The 24,831-nt window shown below is 41.9% G+C and overlaps 1 protein-coding gene across 2 annotated transcripts in view; it reads right to left on the bottom strand.

Moving 5' to 3' along the window:
• Nucleotides 1-16,817, bottom strand: part of CNOT4 (CCR4-NOT transcription complex subunit 4) — an 81,327-nt gene extending 64,510 nt beyond the window's left edge. For both annotated transcript variants that reach the window (XM_017804486.1, XM_017804490.1), the window contains exon 1: nt 16,463-16,817. The gene's annotated coding sequence lies outside the window, so the exon portion shown is untranslated. The remainder of the gene's footprint in view (nt 1-16,462) is intronic.
• Nucleotides 16,818-24,831: the final 8,014 nt, after the last annotated feature.

Raw genomic sequence — 24,831 nt, 5'->3', positions numbered from 1 at the left:
CATCTTTCTTGTACCATTTCATTACTATTGTTGCTGTTACTGCACATTGTCTTACTTCATTGCTTGTTCAAGTAAATTGTTCTTATCTCAATCTATTTTGTATCTCCAATTCTCCTCTCCAGCCCACTGCAGGGGAGGGGAGAGTGGAGCTGTGCACGGTTCAGAGCACTTCAGTGGGAACACCATTCCTAAACCACGACACGCATATAAACTATTCATTACACTTGTCAGACCAGGTCTCCAGCACCCACAGTACCCCACAGTTTGCCCACAACCCACTAAGTTACCACTTGTGGGGAGAAACCAAGAAAAGGTCAGCCTGGAGAAGGAAGTACCTTTGCATTCCTCCAGGCCAGCACAGTTGTACACTTTTATGATTATTTATGTCTGCTAAACTTCTTTGACTGACAAAGAACTGAAGAATAATACTAGACATACAAAAACCTCCCTTAAACACTTCACTTACAGCATTCTATAAAGGTAGTGGATAGTTTACAAATACCAGTATTTGTTCATCAAACCCTAATTAGTTTTACTTTGCAAATGCCATTAAACTCTCACAAGTCTTAATATGAGTCAAGAGTGAGAATTTTGTCCATTGCTTTCCAGTTTATAAAGGAAATACAAGTGCTAATGTACTGAAAAATTGCGTGTCCTTCAGCATTCATCTAAGAGCAATACCAACGTAACAATGGGAAGTTTAAAAATACTTTTCTAATTACCCAAACAGAACTACCAAGCTTGAGAAAGAATACTCACAAAATCTAGAATTACTAGTGTAAAGGACATTACCCATAGGTACAGTGCAAAGATGAAGGTAAGTGCTAGGACCAGATTTCCTTCACTCTCCCAAGGCACACTGTAGAAAATATGAAACATCATAATGATGTTTAACACCTAATTTTATCTTTCATTTGGGAGTCTATTTGTACTCCTAATCATCACAAGAAAGCTAAAGGTTTTAGTTTAAGCAGAAAATAAAGACTTTAAGTTCTGCTATAAAATAAATCATAGTGTACTTGCAGTTACACTTGAAGAAATTATTCTAGATTATCAAAATAGTGCTTTTTAGCCAACAGAAGTGAAGGATGTTTCTTCTGCTTTTTACAAAGACACAACTACAAAATGAGCATTTAGTCAAATACAGCACTGTTGCTATTCCTGAGGTTTTGAAGGACAAACAAGAAGAAAAACCTCACAGGAGAGACAGGAATAAAAATACACACAAAAACCCCACCACACACACAACCTAGTCCAACTCCAATACTAAATCACTTTTATTCCAACACATTCTCAGCCTGACTATTGTTGTGGAAGGGAAATGCCTGTACCTGCAGTACCATGGACAGGGTATGGAAAAGCTCACAGAATCAAAGAATATGCTGAGTCAGAAGTGACCCACCAAGATCATCGAGTCCTACTCCTAGCCCTGGTACACAACACCCCAAGAATCACACCACATGCCTGAAAGCACTGTTCAGACACTTCAACTCAGACAGGCTTGGTGCTGTGACCGCTTCCATGGGGAGCCTCTTCCAGTGGCCAATCACCCTCCAGGTGAAAATCCTTTTCCTGACATCAAACCTAAGCCTACTCTGACTCAGATCCATGCTGTCTCCTCAAATCCTGTCACTGGTGACAAGAGTGAAGAGATTAGTACCTGCCTATCCCTCTTCCCCTCATGGGGATGTCGAAGATCGCAATGAGGTCTCCCGTCAGTCTCCTCTTCCCCTGCCTGAACAGACCGAGCGACCTCAACTGCTCCTCATATGGCTTTCCCCTAAGACCCTTCACCATCCTCATGACCCTCCTTTGGACACTCTCTAACAGCTTAATGTCTTCCTTATATTGTGGTGTCCAAAACTGCACACAATATTCAAGGTGAGGCCGCGCCAGCGCAGAGCAGAGCGGGACAATTCCCTCCCTCGACTGGCTGGCGATGCTGTGCCTGATGCCCCCAGGACACGGCTAGCCCTCCTGGCTGCCAGGGCACTGCTGACTCATATTCAACTGGCCATTGACCAGGATCCCAGGTCCCTTTCTGTTGCTGCTTTCCAGCCTCTCATTCCCCAATCTGTACAGACAACCAGGGTTGCTCCATCCCAGATGCAGAATCCAGCACTTGCCCTTGTTAAACCTCATATAGTCGGGGATTGCTCATCTCTCTCATTTGTTGAGGTCACTGCAGGTCCTCTCTGCCCTTGAGGGAATCAACAGCTTCTCCCAATTTAGTGTTGTTGGCAAACTTAGTATTCCTTCGAGTCCTGTGTCCAAATCATTAATGAAGATGTTGAAGAGAACTGGGCCGAGGATGGAGCCCTGCAGAACCCCACTAGTGACAGGTCACCAGCCTGACGATACCCCCTTCAGTATAACCCTTTGTGCCCAACCTGTGAGGCAGCTGCTCACCCATTACATAACATGGTTATCCAGCTGTGTGCTGCATATTTTGTCCAGAAGGATACTGTGTGAGACAGTACCAAAAGCTTTGCTAAAATCCAAAAGGATTACATCTACTGGCTTTCCTAGATCAACTAGGTGGGCTACCCTATTGTAGAAGGAAATCAAGTTCAATAAGCAGGACTTTCCCCTCATGAAGTCGTGTTGGCTGTGACCAATGGCTGGGTTGTCCTCCAGGTGTTTTTCAATACCTCCCAGAATAATCTTTTCACTGAAGTGAGACTGACAGGCCTGTAGTTTCCAGAGTCTGTCTTCTTGTCCTTCCTGAAAGTCAGAACAACATTTGCCAACTTCCACTCAGCTGGGATCTCTCCAGATTCCCCAGACCACTCAAAAAAAAAATAAAAAAAAAAATCAAATGTTGAGAGAGGTTTTGCAATTACATCAGCTATCTCTGAGGATTCGCAGATGGATCCCATCAGGCCCTGTAGATTTGTAGGGATCCAGCTGGATCATCAGGTCCTGCAGTTTCAGAGTCAACTGGGAGCTGATCATTCTCACATAGTCCTCCAGCTCAGGGCACTGAAACCCTCCTGGTTCCTCATCTATGTTGAAGACAAAGGCAAAGAAAGCATAAAACACCTCTGCCATGTCTCTGTCCCTGTTTGTGAGGTGACCATCCTCATCCTGTAACAGGCCAATGATATTTCAATACTGCCTATTGCCATTAACGTATTTGAAAAAACTCTTTATTATCCCCCACATTTCTGGCCAGCTTCAACTCTGATTGAGCTTGGCCTCATGAATTTTCTCCCTACAGCAGCAGGCAGCCTCTCTGTATTTTTCCTATGTCAGCTGACCTTGCTTCCGCTGGGCATACACCTTCCTTTTTCTCCTTATTTCCCTGTTCAGCCAAGCCAGTCTTCTGCCTAGTCTGCTTGACTTCTGACATTTGTGGATTGCCTGCTCCTGTGCCCTTAGGATACAGTGTTCAGAGAGTGACCAACACTGATGGGTTCCAGCACCTGCAAAACCATTTTCTGAGGGGATTTTACTAGTTCCCTGAGCAGCCTGAAGTCTGCTCCCCTCATGTCCTGAGTTGAGGTTTTGCTGGCACTCTTCCTCCTGTCAACAGAGATTTTAAACTTGATAGTTTTGTGGTTGCTGTGGCCAAGACGGCCGCCAATCTCCACTTGCTCACGAGATCCACTCTGTTGAAAAGCAGCAGATCAACAAGGGCACTTTCTGAGGCGGCTCCCTTAGGACCTGTTCCACGAAGTTGTCAACTAGGGTTTTTAGGAATCTTCTGGCCCGGGTTGTACAAGCTGTGTGATGCTCCCAGAATTCCTCAAAGAATAATTCAGTCATCGTCCTGGTTGGGAGGTCTGTAATAGACTCCAAGGATGACATCCACATTATTTGTTTGTCCCTTGATTCTTACCCAGAGGCTCTCAACTGTGCCATTGCCAACTGTGAGCTCTCTTCCATTACACACTATGCCACCCCCTCACTTCTTCTGCCCTGCCTATCCCTCCAGAGTGCCTGTAATCACCCAACAGGGCACTCCAACCACAAGACTGATCCCACCATGTTTCACTTATGCCAATGATATCAAATCTCTGGGACAATGCTTCGAGCTAGTCTTATTTGTTGCACATGCTGTGTGCATTAGCGTAGGAATACTTCAGGTGTGGTACTTCAGGTGTGGTACTTTGTAACCAAAACCTGATTGAGTTTTGGTTACAAAGTTGATTGAGGGACCCCATTACTGCTCATTTGCTCATGTTTTGGCACACCATCCCATTGCTCATCACTGGCAAGCCTGTGCCTTTCCCTTTGGAGCACTTAATTGCTGAATTTTTAAGCAACCAGATTGAACTTTAAGAAAACAAACATCCTGTGTCAGTGCAAGAGATTCAGTTATCTTCTGTATTACATCAATAAGCTTCAGTATTTACATCAAGCAGTACCTTTAAGTTTAAAAAGTCCTCCTGCATTTCCACTGAAGCCACACTATCTGCTTTAAGGCTCTTAATACAGAATTATAGAATGGCCTGGGTTGGAAGGGATCTAAAAGATCATTTAGTTCCAACACCTCTGCCATGAGCAGGGACACCTTTCATTAGCCAAGGCTGCTCAGAGCTCCATCCAACCTGGCTTTGAGTATTTTCAGGGATGGGGCACCCACAACTTCCCTGGGCAACCTGTTCCAGGGCCTCATAACCCTCACAGTACAGAATTTTTTCCTAGTATCTAGTCTAAACCTATTCTCTTTCAGTTTGATAGCATTCCCCCTTGAACTGTCACTACATGCTCCTATAAGAAGTCCATCTTCATCTTTCTTAGAGGCTCCCTTCAAGTACTGGAAGGCCACAATTAGGTCACCCCAAAGCCTTCTCTTCTTCAGGCTGAACAATCCCAATTCTCTCAGCCTTTCCTCATAGCAGAGGTGCTCCACCCCTCTAATCATCTTAGTGGCTTCCTCTGGACTCACTGCAACAGGTCCATGTCCTTCCTGTGCTGGGACCCCAGAGCTGGATGCAGCACTGCAGGTGGGATCTCACCAGAGGAGAGGGGCAGAACCCCCTCTCTCAACCTGCTGCCCAGGCTGCTTCTGATGCAGCCCAGGATACACTTGACTTTCTGGGCTGTGAGCTCACATTGCTGGGTCATGTCCAGCCTCTCATCCATCCGCCCTCCCAAGTCCTTCTCAGCAGGACTGCTCTTGATCCCTTCATCCCCCAGCCCATACTGATACTGGGAGTTGCCCCGACTCGGGTGCAGCACCTTGCACTTGGTCTTGTTAAACCTCATGAGACTTTATAGGCTCATTACTGATTGTTAGTTTCAAGCTTTAACATTGACAATTTATTTGTGAAGTTGAGGACTGTTACATTTTTTTTGCTACAGATTCATAGAATAGTTCCAATTGGAAAGGATCTTTAGAGTTTCCTAGTCAACCTCCTTCTCAAAGCAAGGTCAGCAAAATCAGTCTAGATTACACAGGGCTTTATCCAGTGGGCATCAAACCATCTAAGGCTGGACACTACAGAATCTCTTTCACCTGTTCCAATAACTGTCCCACTTCATGGAGAAACATGTTCTTCTTAAATGCTTTCTCTTGCCTGCCTTCCACATATTGCTATAAAGATCCTGGCTCAGTATTCTCAACAGTCTGCCCATTGGTACTGTAAGGCTGGTATTAGTTCCTCCTGCTTCCCAAAGCCTTCCCTTCTGCAGCCTGAAGACCCATTTCCCTAAGAACTGACAGAATTCTAGTAAACTTACTTCTCCTACACATCTGCTAAACCTAAAGTCTTCCATCACAAATATAATGTTTTGATTTAGAGCGGCTGTTATCTTCATCCCCACATTTCCCCAGATACAACTGTAGGAACTGACACCTCACACTAAAATCTGCTCTAGTATAAGCTAAAATGAGTTATACACTGCCTTTCTGGGCTCACTCTAATCCCCCTCTAGGACATACATCAACTCTAAAGAGACCATCTCCTGTTCAGCTTGCAGATCTGTTTCTAAACTAGAATTAAGAGATATGGAAGAACTTTCTAAGAAAAAAAAATCACCCAGTTGAACAAAGAGCTATAGTCTTACAGGCTCATTATATATATATGTACACAAGCTTGGATACATAGGAAAAAGAAAAGATGCCCTGAACTGAAGGAGGGGAAACAAACAAACAAAAAAACAACAACCAACAACAAAAACACCCCAGTGGGAGGTGGGGGGGTGAACTTACAACAAAAACCCCAAACCAACGACCCGAACTCAAAATACATAGATCAGAAAGCTATCAAGAAGGAGAATAGGAGTACATTATTAGGTCTGCTGTCTAAACCACTGTTACAAAAGAGAATAAAAACACTAATGAAGATGCCACAAGCACTCCAGCATCTGAGGTAAATTTCTGTTAAGGTGTAGTCCCCTATTGACAATTAAAAGCAAAAAGTTCCTCTATCAGTTTTCCCAATCCTCCAAAGTTACTTATCAGACTAACAATATTTCAGTACAGTAACAGCTCTTCAGACAGTCACTCGCCCTTTGATGAAGCAAGTAACATCAGGAATTATTAACCACTGGAAAAATCCATGTCATGACTAGTCAGTCAAGAAATCCCAGAGACAGGAGGGGAAGGAGTGAAAAAGAGGAGATATATCTCAAGATTTACTCCATATCTCTTATCAGTAATTGATATGTGCTCCAGCACTTATTTCTCAAAAGAAAAGACAGGGGGCTACAGATACTGGAAGAAGCAGTGATGCTTCCTTAACAGAAGAAAAGCAATCTTCTCTACAGACTTTCATCTCTCTCTGGAAAACCCACGTTCTATATTTCATTTCCAGCTGAGGGGGAGAAAACGTATCATAGAAAGGTCTGTACTCCTCATCCAGCTCACTAAAAAAAAAATAAATCCATACAAATAAAATAAATCCTTGCACCAGTTTAAAATAACTCTTCAGAATACTTGAGAAACTACAAAGAAACACATGGAAGAGGAAGATTTGATCATTCTCTTCAACCTCATCCTAAAACTTGTGAAACAGCAGAGTCACTGGCCTCACATTTATTCTCAGCCATTCATACTCTTAATATCTTTCCAGTCACATAACTGGAAAAAAGTAAACTTGACTTCTGCAAGAAGTGACAATGCTTGCCCCTCACCACAGAGGGTGTCAAGTAAGGAGAGCCAAGTCAGTTTAAGCCACAGGCAAATGAACACTTAACAACTGGAGATGGAATATTATTAGATGAATAACTAACTGGGGCCCCCAGCATAATGAGGACATGGAACTGCTCAAGCAGGTGCACAGAAGGGCCACAAAGATGATCACAGGGCTGCAGTCTCCCTCCTATGAGGTTGGGGTTGTTCAGCCCGGAGAAGGTTCCAGGGAGATCTTACAGCAGCCTTCCAGAACCTAAAGGGGGTCTACAAGAAATATGGAGAGGGACTCTTTATCAGGAAGTGAAGTGATAGTACAAGGGGTAAAGCTTTTAAACTGAGAGAGGGTAGATTTAGATCAGCTATTAGGGAGAAATTCTTCACAATGAGGGTGGTGAGGCCCTGAAATAGATTGCCCAGTGAAGTGTGGATGTCCCATCCCTGGAAGTGTTCAAGGCCAGGTTGGATGGGGGCTTTTTGAGCAACCTGGGCAAGTGGAAGGTGTTCCTGCCCATGGCAGGAGGTGTGGAAGGAGATGATCTTTAAGGTCACTTCCAAACCATTCTGTGATTCTATGAACTCATCTATACTTTGCATTTTAAAAGGCAACACAGCAATCCATCAGAACTTAATTGCATTTAGGAGTGCTTAAGGCAGAAAATCAAAATACTACAAATTAAGGCTGTGATCCTACAAACATTTAAGTAGTAAACTTTACTGGAATAGATTTAGACTATAATGAAATTACAGAACATGCCTGAAACAGAGAAACAAGCCTACATTTGCAATATTAGCTTCAAAAATGTTTATTGTAACAACTCCCTACCACAAGGCCTGCTCTTGTACAATATAACAGTCTTAGCATATAAATACACAAAGTACAGTGGAACTGTAAAGTTACAACAGAAGTTTAATACACACAAGCCTATTTCCACTTTAAAGAGACGTTAACAGTTACATCAAGGTACATACACTTAGAATTTTTCAAGAGTGAAAAAGTAACTAAAGCATGAGTCCCTGTAGCTAATAACTGGACCATTTCAGCTTTTTCTCTATGTGTACCTGGAAGGTAAAGCTGATTCCAAATATAGCACACATCTTGTGCTCAAATTTGTGGCACTACCTGAAAGTAGGTGGAAATTAGGCCTCTGGCTTATTTCTTGTTCCATGCTAAAAATGACAAAGGGTGAAGCTTCCCTAAAATCTGAAATTCTGCAGCACGTAATTCAAGACAAAGTATTTCTTTTAGCAATTTAGGAAACAGTTGGATAACAAAAGGTACATCTAATTAAAATGCAGTATCAAATAAATCCAGTGATCTATCAGTTCTAGCAGCTGAAGAAAAAGACTAACTCGGGAGTTCAGTTTAAGTATAGAAAATAGGAATACTATGCTTAGGACATCATCTGCTTCAGACAAGAGCAGGATGCTGCTTCAGTAACATTCACTGACATCTGAGTCAACAGAAAATAGTCAACAGAAAAGTCTACCATGTCACAGTCACAATCACACTTTGGGATTCATTTGGCTTCTATAGAGAATACCTGAAATTTTACTATCTATTTTGTAATCTAAAAATCAGTTATTTCAAAAAGCAAACCAATCATTTAACAAGAAGCACAGAAAAATTTCAGAGGATGGAAACATCTTCTAATCAGTCACATCACATACCTACTAGAAATCCAGAAAGGTAGTTGCTTTGTGCAATATTCACTCATACCATAAATCCCCATTCCCACATATGTGGTACACAAGCTACAATCGCCTGCGTCTACTTTTCAGGGAAATACATATGTGTTTGCTTGCATTCAAGGAAGCACTTTTATCTCAATGAGGAACAGAACATATATAACTGCTTCAAAATATATGCTATATGCTGTAGTAAACAAATTCTAGAGACAGTCATATATAAAGCAATTGCCTTAAAAGAAAAAAGCAAAGGGAGAACATTAAGAAGCAACCTGTGAAAATAGTTTTCCAAATCATTTTTTTAAAAGGCTAGGCAGAAAGGGAAAATTAATTTAGCATTCTAAAAAGAAACAATTTAGTAAAATACCCAAAAAGCAGAGCATCAGCTTCCACAAATTTAAGAATGTGTAGTATTGTTTTTTTTATAAATTCCTTCTACCTCAAATACATGGAGCTGTGTTAACTCAGACAGGTGAAGTTAAGGAGTTATTTGGTATGTACAAAGTACTGAATTAAATCCCAAACAAAAATCTGTCAGACTGTGACAAATAGACACTGTAAAAAGCACAGAAGTTCAAGTTGACTGCAAATGCACTTGCCCAGCATATCCTTTAAATGCTGTGACTGTTTAATACTATGAGATACAAGTCTGAGTTTTTAGCAATTAGGAGCAGCTGAATGCGGTTTCTTTGGAGAAGCCTAAGCCACAGGAGATGCAAACTAAACCAAAACCCATAAGAAAATCGAAAAACTGCCTCAAGAGGATGAAGAACTGGCTGATAGATTTAAGTTTCTTTAAAAATAGAAGAAAAAAATACAAAATTACAACATTAAGGATGCCTCAAACGTTTATGCTGATGTCAGGTCTGTGTAAGAGGATACTCTCCAATATCTGACTACATACTTAGTAAATAAAAAAAAAAAAAAAAAAACAACAAAAACCAAAACACCAAATAAAACACAGAGTGACACTGAGTCCATCTCCTTTCTGCATTTCTATATAATATGGTATTTCCTGAGTCCATTGTAAGTCTCAGAAAAAAACAGTACAGTCAAAAGATGTTGTACTCCACCTCTACAGTTACCTTTGCCATGCTTTCAGAGCTGGCACACACTGAATACAGCAGAAACGGTAGCTGGTGGTAAGTGGCTCATTCATTACCAGTGGATGACTACAGCACTGCTAGTGCCAAAAGGAACCTGCCCCTCTCACCTCATCACACCAAATTACATTTGTTTGAAAACAAATTTTGCTTAACCTCTGCTCAATAGTTTAATATATATATGTGCAAAGAATGTTTAAAAAAAGTATGGTAACCGGTATTAATTATGATTAAAGACAGAATAAACATTTTACTTCAAAGTGCCTGTTTTCTGACTCTTCACTTATATTCTATACAACTAAGCTCAAAAAATAAAAGTCATGTGCCACTGCAGGTTTCCTTATAAAAATGGCTGTATGGTGTTCTCTTTTTGCTCACTGAACTCGAAAGCAACTAGTTAGTTTCCCAAAAGAAGATACTACAGAACCAATTCTAAGAGAAGTTCCCTGGGCAGGAACTACTCTAAGACTGCCAGTCATGTGGTCACACAACACAGCCAGTTCTCACCAAGTTTCACTGTGTTATGTATTTATACAGTAGTAACCAGAGCAATAGTTCTCATACAAGGTATGCCACTGCCCCACCTCCTGGGAATCACAAGCCTCAAGGTTAAATCAGAATGAGACCATGAGCAAAAGCTTTAAGAAATTAATGGCTCTAAAAAGGCTCAATTAGAAGAGGAAGCCACTACACTGTTGAGAACATGTGAATTAACCTACCTTGAAGCATGCTTACAGTTATAACTGCTATTCAAGACTAGACTGAAACTGTAATCCAGCCAGATGATGACACTACCCATGTGCAGAAGACAGTTTGATGAGTACAAGAGCTGCTATTTCCTTAAACTTCCCAGCTGTTCTTCCATATTTTCAGCATACACCAACAGTTATGTAAAAGAAAACCAGTAATCATCCTCTGGGTTCAGACTTACCACCTGATGTTCTAGAACCAGTTTGCCACTAACTGCGAAACCACAACATTAATACGTTAAATATACACTTTACTAAATGAAAGGATTAGCAAAGGAGCTTCCAAAGACAGGAAGAGGCTCTAATTTCTCAAACATGGTTCCTCAGTTATGAATTCCTTGACCCTTAACCTAGGATGAAGTTTCATAAAAAGAAAGATTACCTTCTTAGGAAAAGGGATTCAACTTGCTAAACGATCAACAGAAACACATGCAAGAAGGCTCCTTCAGAGCAGCAGCAGCAGTTACATGATAAATGGCAGTAAGACTAAGTCACTAGACAAACTGGATTAATGCTATTGGGTCTCTCTCACTCAGACCAGTGCTTTTAACGTAACTTCAGGACTTTAGGGGCCCCTACAGTTCACACTGATTGAAGGAAATACATTCAAATGAACTATAGGCCATGTTGACCCATAAACACTAATTTTGACCTAGCAAGTTTTGGCCTTTCATTTTATGTTAGTTTAGGAGCTCTCAGAGGACACATTTTATGAATGAAATACTGAAGACTAAGCTTAGTTTTCATTCAAAAAAAAAAAAAAAAAGGGAAGAAGTCACATGTAATGAAGCAGCAGCTATTCAGAGAGAGGGAACAGTTTCTATTTTTGCAACGTCCAGTAGCCCAAGGTAACATCTTCATATCACAGCAAAGCCTTAAGTCTTTAACTGACAGGCACAGCTATAGCTACACATACCTATCTTCATTCATTATATGTGGAGAGAAGACAGAGAAAGAAAGTAGCTGAACACTTTCTCCCCTCATCTAGTGATTACTGCTACATACTTCTTTCCCTATCCCATTTTTCTATGTTTCTAGGCTATATTACAAAACAGAAACTCTGAACAATAGCCACCACATGCTTACCTATCCAGGACATAACCTTCATCAAAACTTCTATCACTTAACTCCCTCAGCTAGGCAGTTCCAAAACACATATAAATGTAATTTAATTACTTCCTCCCAGTCCTGAACTCAAATTCTGTTGTTTTGTTTTAAGATGGTAATTTATTGTGACATGGAATAGGAGATAGGTTTAGAAATAACAAAATTACTCCACCTGCAAGTATAGTATTTCACAGTCTAGGTGTCTCAGTTTGTGGTTCTTGCAATTTAAAATTAATAGACACATTTCAAACAGGACCCACATTACACCTACACTGGTGAAAGAAACTTTAAACCAATGTATAACATGAAGCCTGCCTTCAAATAAGTCTCATCTGTTTAATTCAGTGTTCCTGAAACAAATTAAGAAAATTGTTAGCAAATCTTCCTATGCAGTGTATTTTATCTTACAATGAGTGAGATTGCTATGCTTTTAGTTACTCGTTTTCTGTATGAAACCTTACATGGAATAAAACATTTAAGAACATCCACACTAGGAAAAATAAATGCCCCTTCTGTTAAGTAAGGAAAAGATTAGAGCTCAGTGGACTGAAACATAAGATTATATTGCAGTTCACCAAAAACAAGGCCTAAAAACATGCCAAAGTAAAACCTGGGATGAAAAACCACTTGAAAACCACAGTACACACTCCTATCACATTTTTTGGCCATCCCTACAAAGCTTCTGTGTTTCTGTTTTAAATTTGAAGAATTCATTAGAATAAGTTAAAAGCAAAGACAGAGAAGTGTGCTGCCATTTTTGCAGTTTATTTCATTTAATTTGTTTTGAAAAACAAAGAAGAGAAAAACCAACCCCCAACAACACAAAAATGCCAACAAATTCCTAGTGCTAATAATTGATACAATTGATTACATAGAAAATATTGCAACTTTACCTTCCAGCGATCAAGGACTGCTAAGCTGTGAAGAGTCAAATACTCAAAGCCCAGAGAGGGCCAGTCCGAGGACCTGCACTACAACAGGGGACCCTCCATCTCACTTCAAGTAGAAATACAATTGCTTTATATCAGATTTTGTGGTCAATTGGAACCCGCTTCATATTAGGAATCTATTCCTCTCAAGATAACATCAAGATAAAAGAAACTGATGCTGGGATCACAGTATGTTAGATCCTAGACAGATGAAGTTTTCCCTTCTTCCCTTGAAAGAAAACAGAACCAGATCAAAGTCAGACAGCACCGATCAGAGAAAAAGCCTTAGCCAAGATCCAAGTTCGCCTTCCACCAAGTTCGGCAGCATGTTTGCTTGACCCACCTTCATTTTTAATTTGGTGACTAAAAGATAAAAAAAATTCCCCTTATGTTGACCCCAACCTATTTTTTCCCCAATCTGAAAATGAGCAACAGATGAAGTACCTGATAAAAATACACAAATTACTGATTAATCATTATGAAATTAACACTAACATATTCTGCTCCAGAATAAAAATACAGTACATAGCTTTCAGGTTACATAGAAAAGGATGAGCAGGAGCATCATTCTCTTGGCCCGTATTCTCCTCATGGCTTTGGATGCAGGCTTCCTCAAGTTGTTAAAGCACATGCATGAGATAGCTTATGAATATCTTATTTTGTACATGCATGTTTAGAAAACACTTGCAAGCTCCATTTAAATAATAGACTCCTACAAGAAATATCTTGAAGTTGTCATGTTCCCAGAATAGTGAAGTGGAAGGAAAGAAAATAAAACATATAGCCACAAAATCTACTTGATCTTAGTACTGAGGAAATCAATTCTTTTCTTTCAGCTGTTGGAGCCAGTCTAATAACAGCTAGCCAGAAGTCAAAAACATGTATTCTGAATGCTCACTGAATTAGTATGATCTTTGATACAATTTTAAAATAAGAAAACTGTAAAGATTCCCTTTTCAAGATCATACAAGAAAAATGCCATCTGACAAAACCAAGCATATCAAAGTTCCTGGTACGACAGAACAAAATCTAGTTTAATAAAAACATTCACCTAACAGTTTAATGCAAAAACACATATATGTATTTACTTACAGAGGTTATATTCCTATTTTCTGCTTAACACTTACACTGCCCTCCCAGCTTGCTTACAGGAAGAACCAGAAGGTCTGAGCAGCATTCAAGCCACGCCAAACCATTTGCTGCTACACTTAGTTTGTTTACAGTTGTTAAAATGTTAACAAATGTTAATCAATCTCCTGAAAGGAATAAATTCCTAGACTATTCTCCAAGAATCAGAAGAGTGGGGCTCAGAGAGATGAGGGCTCTATTTACTTATAGAGCTCTAGCTCCTCACACTGTTTCCATCCAATAAAAAGGGGACAAACCAGATATACACTGAGAAAAAAAAAAGCATAAACATCTTGAAAGAGAAGAAACATTCAGGACACAAGGTAAGTCATGTAGTCTTTCACATATGCACCTAGTCAAGTTATCTCAGCAATACTGCACAACTGCAAGCGGGACAAAAGGTGATTCGTACAACCTAAGGCACTAATTCACCACGTGAAAGGTTAGGCACCCTTGATCCTAGCAGTCTTGCTGAGCAAGTGATTTCCTTCCAGCATTCTTAAGGCCTATAGATCAGCCTCATCTTACCAAAACAACCAAGGCCTAAGATGCAATCTACAATCAGCCACTTAACAGTTACCTGTGCTTACAGAACAGACTATCTGAATCTCATTTATTTCAAAGAAACAGGCAAAATTTTAAGAAATAGTTACCAGAGTTAAGCCTTCAGGGCCCATACTTAAGATCTTGGTCAGAGTAATTTCAAAACATTTAACTCACAAAGAATACCCCAACTTTCCTGAACAATAGCCATGAAGGACAACCTGTCTCTGTACATAAAGAATATTTCTAATTAAATAAAAAAGCCACATACTTGAGTATACTCTCTCACCAGCTTTTTTAGCCCAAGCCTTTTATTTAGTTGGCACTCTAAGGATGTTCTTAAACTTTGAGGAAAAGGTACCAAGAAACTAGTAGAGCACTACTCCTGACAGACACTCACTATTTTTTCCCTGTAAAGAGAAAAGCTGTTAGGATCCAACACTCATCATTTTAAAAGCTAATAAAGAGGCACCTGAAGAAACACACAGAATAAAAGAACATATTATTTTATCACTGCATTTCTCCTTTTCAAAACAATCTTTTCCCCTAAAATGAGCTTAGTTTGCAATTCAGCCAAGTTCAACTGCCAGGCATTTCTAAACACTTGCATGTGTTCATCTTGTTTATGAAATGGAAACTCTATCACAGAATTCCAAAAGCCTAAGGTACAGCACAACTGAATCCCTGACCATGCATTAGACCACTACGTTATTACAGAGATGCTAAGAAACTAGGAGTATATTTGAGTATTTGTAAGCCATCTGAAACTAATTCACCCTCTCCAGTCAAACAGCTGCTTTCTTCCCTGCTCTTCATAAGCCTGCATTTTATTTTTTCCCTTTCCTTTTTCCTTTTTTAGCAGTGAAAGGGGCTAGAAAAAATTTCTTTCTTCTACATATTCATCTTTCAGTATGAGTTCTCTTCTGTTAATGCCAGACAGCAAGAATATGAAGTCAAAGTACAGGGATGTTCAAGTCAAGACATTTCAAAGCTAAAACAAAATACAGACAGTTAAAACACAGCGAGTTAGAAACCTGTACAGGCACAATAAACATGCGACTGGCCAACATTAACTTCTACAACTTTTGAACAGGAGCAAGCCAACATCTGCAGGCCTAGAGTTTCCACAGCTTTAACTAGCTGATAGGTTTTGCTTCCATTAACATATGGTCTGAAGAGAATTGCTTCTCCTATGAACTATATACTCGGTATTACCACACTGACAGAAATATACAAGCCATGGACAATTAAATCCTTTCTGGTACAGTAACCAAACATTTTAAGATAATTATCTAATGTATTTTCCCTCCCCTTCACTCTACAGACGAAGGCAGTGGCAGCTCCCTTTCAGACTGGCAGGTAGAGCTGTAGGACCATCGCTGGGAACAGGAGAGAGCCCGCATGCAGCCTTGCCATTTGCTTCTGCCAATGCACAAAACAGAAAGAGCTTCTAGGGTTTTGCAAGTAGGAAACGGAAAGTCACATATAGGTTATTTTACTGACAGGCAAATCTCGGGAGGCTACATGGACTGTCCAAAATAACATCAAAATTAAGAGGCTGCCATTTACCATCTGTTTGTCTCTCTCTCCAGAAAAAAAGTACACATCATAAGAAGAAATAGAGCCTGGGTCCGTGGAAGAGGAAGAAGGGGAGAAAGGAAATTTCCACGCAAATTCCAAGTGAATCACGCCGCGATGCCCGCGCCCGGCCGCGCCGGCCTGCCCCGACGGAGGCGAGCGGCTCCGGGGGCACCGGCCCCCCACGGCCCTGACCGGTGGCCCGGCACGGCCCAAGGGCTCCGCCACGCCGAGGCGGCGAGGAGGAGATAAATAAAGCCTCCTCCGGGCAGCGGCACCGAGGGAGCCCCTTCCCCGGCGCCCCCCGGGAAAAGGAGCGGCCCGCTCGCCCCCACGCCCTCCCCGCCCGGCCCGGTGCCCTGGGCGCTCGGCAGCGGCCCGGCGCGTCCCCCGGCCCCGGGGCTGCACCGCCGGGTGGGCTGCGGCCTGCGCCGTCCCGGCGAAGCCGCGGCGCTTTCGTAGCCAGAGCGGCCCGGCTCCCCCCCGCCTCCTCCTCGCCTCTGCTTCCCTCCCTCCCTCCTTCCCTCCCCGGCCCGGCCTTCAGCTCGCACTCACCCGCCTTCCTTCTGCCTGCCCGGCCCGCGGTGCGTGTGCGCGGCTCTCCCCGCTCGGGTTGCCCGGCGCGGCGGGGGCGGCCGGGCGGGTGGGTGAGTGAGCGTGCAGGGAAGGAGGCGAGGGGAAAAGGAGGAGAAGGGTGGGGAGGGAAGGAGAGAGGCGGTGAGGAAAGAGAGAGAGAAGCGGAGGGGAGAAACCCGCAGCGGCGCTCCTGGTGCGGGACGTGCGGCGGCGGCCGGCCAGGCGCTCAGGCGGCTGCTCCGACGACCTTTACGCGAGGGACGGGCGGTCTCCGAGCTCGGGGCGCTCCGCTGCCAGCCCGGCCACCATCTTACATTGGGGAGACTTGCCCCGGACGCCGCCCCCGCTGCGCGTGCGCCGCCGGCAGTGGGCGGGGCGCGGCGCGGGAGGGGGAACGGGGCGCGACGGCAGCGGCCGCGACGGGCCCGGGGCATGACGGGGCTTGTAGGCGGGGGCGGCCCGGGCAGCGCGGGAGGAGGCGGGGTCGGGGCGAGGGTCGGCCCTTCCGCCGGGCCGGGACTTCGAGCCGCCGGCGAGGCACGGATGTCCCGGGCCCTGTTCCGGAGAGTCCCGCAAACCTGCTGCCATTTCAGCCACCTGTTGCTGGACATTAAGCCGCGCAGTTTTCAAGCACTGGGCGGATTTATTTATTCATTCATTCATTCATTTATTTATTTATTCATTTCTGTATTTATTTTATTCCTCCCATTGGTGTTGCTTTGGGGGTTTTTCCCCCGCCAGGTCGAAGCGACCCCGTGTGCCTCCCCGTCGGACTTTGCCGGTTGTTGGGTACAGCGTCAGGGGGTGGGATGTGCTGTGTTCTCCCGGGAACACCTGACGCGGCTGTCGCGGTGGCTCGATTGGGGCTGGATGCGGTCCCGCGGAACTCGGCACAGGCACTTTCCATTCCCGCACACTCTGAGAGAGCGGGACTGTGACCGGGCGCTGTCCCAGCCCCTCCGCCGGTGCCGCCCCTGCCATTGCTCCAGCCCGCCATCCAGCCCCGTTCCCCAGGAGGGCACCCCCGCCACCTCCCCCCTTACCCTTCTTTCCCCTTTTTCTTCTTTTTCGTTGGTTGGTTCGTTTTGTGTCGTCGTTTCCCCCCCCCCCCCCCGCCATCCTCACAGGCTCCAAGCACGAAGACCTGGTGTGACAGGATTGCTTCGCTGCTTCTGTTTCTGGAGTTGCAAAATTTGGAGAGTTTTGGTTCCCGGGGCACTGTGCTCGTGTCCCGCCAGGCCCCGCTCCAGGTGGCCGCTCCTCCCTCACCTGCCCACTGCCTCTCTGTGCCCGGGCTTGGCTTTCCCATGGCAGCAGGCACTCACATGGCGCTGCCCCTTTGCTGAACAGACTTCTGTTGCTGCTATTATTGTTATTTTCCAAGTTCATTCCCTTTTTGGAGCACAAGCCAAAGGCACAGAAAAAGGTGTGTTCTTGGTTTCCTCTATTCACTTACAAAATCCAGGCAAATTCAATTTTCATGCATACGGCTGTAAGCAATTTTGACAAAAACAACTTTTTGAAAAATCTCAAGGAGAGAATCTCTCCCCTGCCAAAAAGGCTCTTTTTTTTTTGTCAAGAATCTCCTGCCCCAACATTCATAGCTCTCCACAGACAGCCTCATCCTGCGTGTTTAATTATCAATTATCTCCAGTGCACAAGCTATTACTACTTTTGTCACGACAATATTCACCTGAGAAATTTATTTATTTCAGCAATTGGTAGGAAAGAGAGGTGTTCGTCACTGAATGCACTGGCACAACTATTATGTTCAGTGGTATGAATTTTTTCTTCATTACTTTTGTTTCTTAGTTTGAAGAGTTATATTAGTACAGCCTTGTACAATATGCCCATTCCACTAACAGTGAAACTTGTGTTGACATAGCTTATGTCCTTTATATATACATTTATATACACATTACCTTGTGTATATTACATTTTAGAGTGATATATGTATATTCACCACAGGAAAGCTCTATGAATTAACTTTACTGCTTCTTGTTGTAGGCAAGACCCAGGTCCACATAAAAGGAAATGCTGTTTTCAGTAGTAGTCTTGACATGTGAACCCAAATATAATGTTCTTTTGAAAACAAAACATACAATGGAATATAAACGCCCATGTATGTGAGAAACTCCATGTTTCTCTGCATATATCTTCAACTGTAACATATATATCATATATTAATGTAAAATTAATTAGTACATATTAATCAAATTCAGGTGAATATATATATATAAAATAATGTATTTCTCAAAAAGTTTGTTATTTTCATATCAACTGATATAAATCATTAGGTTCCAAAAGTACCTATTATGTAAGTAACTTATATAAGTAATGTAATTGTTAACACACCTAACACTTAGCAACATTTCCTGTTGAATAAAAGTAAGTACTCTGACTTGGAAAGAAAGATTAAAAATAATGTAACTAAAAGCTGCAATTTTGGCTCAGATTTGAGGCTGTTAATATTAAGTGAATTCTGTGATTTCTTTTAATCCAGTATTGAGGAATCTTTCCCCTAGTAAAAGTCTCTTCAAATCCCTTTACTTAACCTGCATGAACACAAATTTCAGCAGCATCCAATAATAACGTAGGAAAAAAATCTATGTGGCTGAAGATTATTTGGGCTGATGTTACTAAAGATTACCCATAGCCCTGCCTCCACCTCTGCTTTATTCTGGTAACAATAATTCACTAGGACATCATGTGGCCATTTTAAGATGTTCCTTAAATTAATTATTTTCTTACTTTTAAGTAATTGTAGTTGCTTTCATGAGGTTACATAACTGCATTTTGACACCTTATTTACTTTTGGAAATATTTGGGGTTTGTTTGTTTTAAATGGGCCTGATAACTCAGCAGGACCGTTTCTAAAAAATCGTTTCCACATCTATAAAGAAAAGCTTTCAAAATACATTTTCTTGGTAATGTAATAACCAATGTGTATTAGCTAGAGTAAAAATGTCTATCCATATGATCTATTTGTTGTGGTTCAGCCCCCAGTTGCCTGAGATTCGTTGCATACACACTGTTGTGCATTGATTCACACCATGCGCTGGGAAATTGTTCTCCCGGCCCATGTTCTGAAGTCACTGTCTTGTGGAATAAATATAAGAACTTACCAGGATTCTGCGGTTTGGGGTGAAACCAAGCTATTTTCAGGACTGCTCCAGCGTTATGTCACAGCCATTTCAAATGGCTGCCAACCTGCTTGGAGGAAATATGGCTGAGATCTACTATGGAGTGTCCTGAAAAGGGATTAGAAAGAGACATGATGGTGGTGTACCGATACTGGCAGAGGAGGAGGAGGTGGAGATCAAGTAATTTCCATGCCCGATTAGGATAGAGTAATTATGCTGGAACTTCAGGGTGGTAAAGGTTGCAAAGCATCTGTACAGACTGCAGTCTGAATATTCAGCAAGAAAAAAACAATACAGCAGCATCTCTACATGTGGACATGTGTACCCATCACATTAATGCCTCAGTGCTTGCCAGCAACCCGGTTGGCTTTCTGCTCACTGGGACTGGTAATGGTAATTCTACCAGTGTGTGCTGGAAATATGTATCACATGTATGTTTCATTGTGCTGGTGCTGAGAAAATACTTCAAGATTTGGAAAGTTCATGATCCAGAGTTGTGCTGGCAGCAGTGGCTGGATGTGTGTGCCTGTATTTCAGACTGAAAGTTGGGTTTCATAAATAGAAAAAAATTATTTTTTCAAGCTTCTGCAAAGCCTCACTGATTGCTACAGAAAGTTCACAGATATAGAATGTTCTGACTAGCTGTAGAATAATAATTAAGGGCTTTGTTAGGAAATGAAAGGCAGGTGGAGAAGCCTTACAAACACTCTGATCAATATTTACTGCAAGTGGCAGATGTTCACTGCATCTTGTTGGAAATCCACGAGAGGAGAAGGAGGTGCCCATGCTGCTCAGGGAAACAGGATGAGTGATTTATCCTGCTCTTTCTTAAATGAGAGAATAGAGCGGTGAAAAAATGAATGTATTATAGCCAAAAATATGAGAGAGATGTATCTTTGTTAATGTTTTTGGATTATTAGGGGAAAATGAGAACTTCAATGGGATGCTTCAGCCATTTTTTTCATTACAACCTTTGCTCATTCAGCATAACTGGCACAGCACACCTTATCTGCTAAGTGCACTTATCTTTGCAAATAAAAGCAGAATTTAGTCCTGTTTTCTGGAAAGGGTGCAGTGAGGACATGCAGGAAGCTCCCACTACTCTTGTTAACCTCAGAGTGCACCTGAAGTAATGGTATAACATCCTAATATTCTTCAGAAGACTATTTCTTTTGCACAATTTAAAACAAATCTTCCTGTATGGTTTTTTTCCTTGTCCTAAATTCATGTGCAAGTTAACTCAAGTTGCCATAAGCATCCTTCCAGCTCTTTTTTTGCCTTCTGGCTCTGGTGATGAAATCCATCCACAGAATCCTTGAACTTCTCTTTCCTATCCTCCTTTTCTTTTTTGAAATATTTTTTATGCATCAAGCAGCTTGTAAGGCTCATGTTCCTCATCGTAATAGTGCCTTCGTTGCCAGGGACAAAGTGCAAATATTTGTTATTTCTACACTGCACTCAGTGCCAATGATCATAGGTTTCATATTTTTTTAATCAATTTTGGAATGTCATTCTCATCTGTTTTTCTAGTTTGGGCTTCCCTAGGAAGTGGTTGTTCCCAGGGAACCCTGTAGTGTGTAACAAAATAAGAAGCCTCCCACTCTACATCTCCTTTCTGTAGAAATCCTGTGCTGGTGTTGAAATGGGAAAGAGGGAAGAAGATGCTGGGCCAATGTGTCCTGTTACTTGAGTTTGCAGTTCTTTGTATACCTGTGTAGCCATGTTACCTTGAAGTATGTTTCCAAGAGATGAGAAATAGTCTTACCGAAAAAGACAATGGATAAATCAGAAAGATACCCAGCATTGCATAGAAGGGTACTGAAATATATTCAATATATTTAAATACAGATAAGAAACCAAGAAGGCTGCATTACTTTGCTCTGTGCATAGTAAAAATGGAGAACAGCCTTTGCCTTTAAATCTCCGTTAACAGACACAGGTCAGCATCATGTGCACTAGAAGGGAACAGACTGTAGAGCAATTAGCCTGAATCCAAGAATTTTATATTGCTAAAGATTTGATTATAAGTGTTTTATAATCTCAGCATTTTGAAATGTTCAATTTGGGTAATTCATCTTATAAAATGTGAAAGGAGCTAAAGAATGCTGAACGAATTATAAGCCAAAGTATATTTGCTATTGCTTTTTTTCCTGCATTCACTGTTGCAATAAATATGCCTGCTCTGCAATCTGTGTTCCTATTAACTCATGGGCTGCTGCCACATTATTTGAGTGGCAGAAGAGCAGCAGCAAGTCCAGATGCGTAGTCAAGCAGTGCAAGGCGGGAAGAGAAGATTAAGTTCTTGTTTGTGGAGCACCACAGTGACCACAGTAGGGAAGGTGGTGCCAAACAGATGGAAAGAGGCTCATGGTTCATGCAGCTCATTTCCATTGCTGGTGGTGACATTCAGATACTAGCTGGCTTAGAGATGCAGAGCTATGATATAACATAGGACATGATAGGAATACTTCCCTCTGTAGCATTTTCAAGCTAACCATCTCTCTGAATTTCAAACAGCTTTTTAGTAACCTCCGTCTTTGTGTTTCAGTTTAGTGGTTTGAAAAAAATATTAGCTCTACAACTCTATTTGAAGTGACATCATTTGACAGATGTGGTAAGTCACATGGATCAGTTACAATAATGGGGTTCAGTGGTGACTTCCCATCGATAAATCTGTCACAGCTTATCTTGTTCTCGACCATTAGAAGTCCTGGAGGTCCTGTTCATAGCCCTTCAGTTCTTGTAGAACAGCCAGCAGTATTTTGCTTTATGGTGGCGCTGGTCCATTTCTCAGGAATGTCTCTCTCTTGCATTCAGTTTGGCCAACAGTCACAAATCCTAATATTTGAGGCAGTGTCATAGAGTTGGGGCTGGATGTGCTAATACACACAACCCACGATTCTATATCAGGTGAGAGAAAGAGCTGCTGCTCAAAAAAAAAGTGTGAATGTGGGGAAACACACACATGCTGGAATTGCAAAGGAAGCCATCAGCATTCAGCAGGAGTGATAACATACCTAGTCCAGATGATCTTGTAACAGAAGAGGGCACTCAGGAGCCAGACAGCAAATAAACCTTATCACACTATACAGTGAGGGAAAATCATTTAAAAATGGGGACAAACCTCTCACAAACTGGATGCAGCTCATAGCTAAAGGCTGTGAGCTGATGCGCCTGGATCTCATTCATGCCAAAAAAGAAAGCCCAGGCACTTAAAGCCAACTCATCTGAAATATTTGAAGTAGCATCCCTATGTAGACAGGACTTCATTATGTTATGTGTTATTGTTTTCAGGGAGTCATCACCTGCTCTTTAAAGTAAAACATACATTGCAAGAGAGAATGATTGCTCATTTTTGTCATATTCCTTGATTGCCTTCTGTATTAGTTCATTCAAAGGAATGTATTTTTTCTCTTCTGCCCTTCTCTGCCTGCATCTGACAACACTCAGCATTTTCCACAGAGCCCAAAATTGCTTGCATTCTTATAAAAACGCCTCAGCCATATGGGATTTGCTGAGATGAAATAAAAAGTGCATGACTTGAAAAAATGCAATACTTCATCCTGCATATTGATTCCATGGCTGATGTATAAACAGGAACTATTAGTTACAAGAATTTCCATGACTTTTTTGGCTTTGGAACTCATGTTCTGCATAAGCCAGGTGTGACAGGAGCTCACTTGTCAAGACAGTATGATGTTGCATTAAAGGATTGGTGCGAACTTTGATGCTTGTAAATATATTGCACCAGCCCTGCTCACCTCAGGACAGGTAAACAGTAAGTTGTCTCAGCTGAGATCTTGGTAAAGACAAGGGAGTTATTTTTCATCTTCAAGATCTCATTAAAATTCAAGTTTATCTCAATTTAGTAATGTAAGTAAAACCATGTCTGTGGATTTTATTTTAAAATAGTTAAATAGGTGCAGTATCTATTTATTGAGGTACATCTACTTTCATGACATGTAAGAGCACAAAAAAGAGCCAGGTCTCAAAATATGAAAACTGCTGAAAGAATAACAATGTCTCTGTTGTACTCCTATACCAAGCAGGACCAGGTGGCCTAAACTGAGTTTTGTTAGGCATTGCTTTCTAATTGCTGACGTGACTGAACAATCAAAGCTGTAAAAAAAGCCTGGCTAATATTCTGAACACTGTACTTCCTTAAGAAAACTTAGCTGTGGTACAGTTCACCTTTAATTGGTATCTTTCCTCTCAGATGACTGTGGAATTAAGAGGATAAATAGAGCCACACTAGGTTTTCATGGCTCATCTGCATCTTACATAGACTTTTAAAGTTTAGTAGCGTGGTATGTCCTCCTTACAGGAGGTCTTCATGTCACAAAGTAACCAGTTTATGAAAGAAGTCTCCAAAAAATTAATCACACAAAAGTTCAAAAGTATGGTGGCTCTAAGACCTCTTTTTAGGAAGTGCTCCAGTGCGTAAGCTTTTGCACCTGTGAAATTCAAGCAGTTGTTTTAAATAAAAGATCTGAGAGTGAACCCTGGCAGCTCAGTCTGCAGAGGGCTGGCAACTGCCATGGAGCAGACTGACAGCACGATTACCTGCAAGGTGTGTCCCACTGGGAAAAGCCTGAGCTTCAGCAGTTTGTTCATGTCACAGCATGTGACAAAAGGTTCCCAAAAAGGCGATTATTCCTGCCGTACCACTGCAGTCCTTGTGTCAATTGGCTCTAGCAATGGCGGCCGTGCTTACATTGAAAAACGTCTTACTAAGCTGTGATTTGGATGAGAAAATATGGGTTGTGGGCTGAGAAAAATCACGAGAACAAAAACATACACTGCCCTGGGTGACACTAGCTGAGTGTGTATTTACCGTCCCCTCATTTTTTCCCTTAATTTTAAATACTAGCAATTAATATCTATCCCCTTAACTTTCTCTAAATTTGTGTTTGCACAGTATTTAAAGAGGAGATAAGTTGTTTACGAACATTCTAGGGATTCCTAGAAATGAGGTAGGCTGTTGACTCTAGAGGGATACTAACTCAAAAAGTCCTTTTTCTGGTGTTATGTATGAAAGTTGGTGTGAGGCAAGACTTAGAGTTGGATCAGTATTTAATGGAGCCATAAACAGAGAGAAAAGACACAACTTTCAGACAAGAAATCAGTTTGTGAGAGCACTGGGGCTATATGACTCACTGGTTTATCTGAATAGGCAAACAAACTAGAAAGTATTGAAAGAATGGC

Source organism: Lepidothrix coronata, unplaced genomic scaffold, assembly GCF_001604755.1.
Source record: "Lepidothrix coronata isolate B3197 unplaced genomic scaffold, Lepidothrix_coronata-1.0 Scaffold9, whole genome shotgun sequence".
Lineage (NCBI taxonomy): Eukaryota > Metazoa > Chordata > Aves > Passeriformes > Pipridae > Lepidothrix > Lepidothrix coronata.
This window is presented reverse-complemented; position numbering and strand designations above follow the sequence as displayed.